Below are 784 nucleotides of genomic sequence, written 5' to 3'. Positions count from 1 at the left end.
AATTGTGGATCGTATTATGAGATATTTGTTGTTATTGTGATAATGTAGGAAGGTTGGGTGGAAATGGCGTGGGTTGTGGATATGTTTTTTTATTTATATTTTTTTCTATGTTGGTTTCAAATGTTTAGGGATGAATGGTGATTGTAAAAGGGTAGTGATATTAGTTTTAATTTTGAAGAAATTTAATCCGTTTTAAGGTGGATACAGACTTCCATCTTACCCAATATATTTAATCTTCGTTCAACAAATTAGTTTCGTAATATGTTAGTATTTTGAAGTAATCGGCTTTAGATTCACTGAAGGAATGAAAAGAGAAGTACAACTTGAAGAATACACTTTTATTTTAGTAAATATTTGAAGAAAAAATGTATCCCCTGAACACGTGGTCGACAAAAGCCGGTTTCTTGATATACATTTTAATTGATTTCCATTAATTTCTCCATTTATCTCTTACTTGTTCTCATTATAAACCTTTATCTCCTACACCTTAAAAAAAAATCTTTATCTTTTCACTAACATTTACTTGTTTTCGTTATAAACCTGGACTCTTGTTCACCATAGTATCCATGAATTCTTTGCTAATTTGTACAGAAGATGTGAATTAGTGTCTTGTAAAGTGTAACTGGTATATTATGGAAAAATTTGCATGGCTCTAGAATAATATGTAATGTTCATAAACCCAGTTTTCCTAATCTTAAGGAATATTCCATCCAAAGCCACAAATTTAATTTAATATGTGATGGTTATTATTCTACAGCTTGAAGTAGCCACTTTTGGTGAAATG

General features: G+C 30.0%; 1 long non-coding RNA gene across 4 annotated transcripts in view; it reads left to right on the top strand.

The window, feature by feature from the left end:
* LOC119588744 overlaps positions 1-784 on the top strand; it is a 9,662-nt gene that overhangs the window by 133 nt on the left and 8,745 nt on the right. The gene's annotated exons all lie outside the window — the stretch shown is intronic.

This window comes from Penaeus monodon, chromosome 24 (assembly GCF_015228065.2).
Source record: "Penaeus monodon isolate SGIC_2016 chromosome 24, NSTDA_Pmon_1, whole genome shotgun sequence".
In the NCBI taxonomy this organism is placed as follows: Eukaryota; Metazoa; Arthropoda; class Malacostraca; order Decapoda; family Penaeidae; genus Penaeus; species Penaeus monodon.
This window is presented reverse-complemented; position numbering and strand designations above follow the sequence as displayed.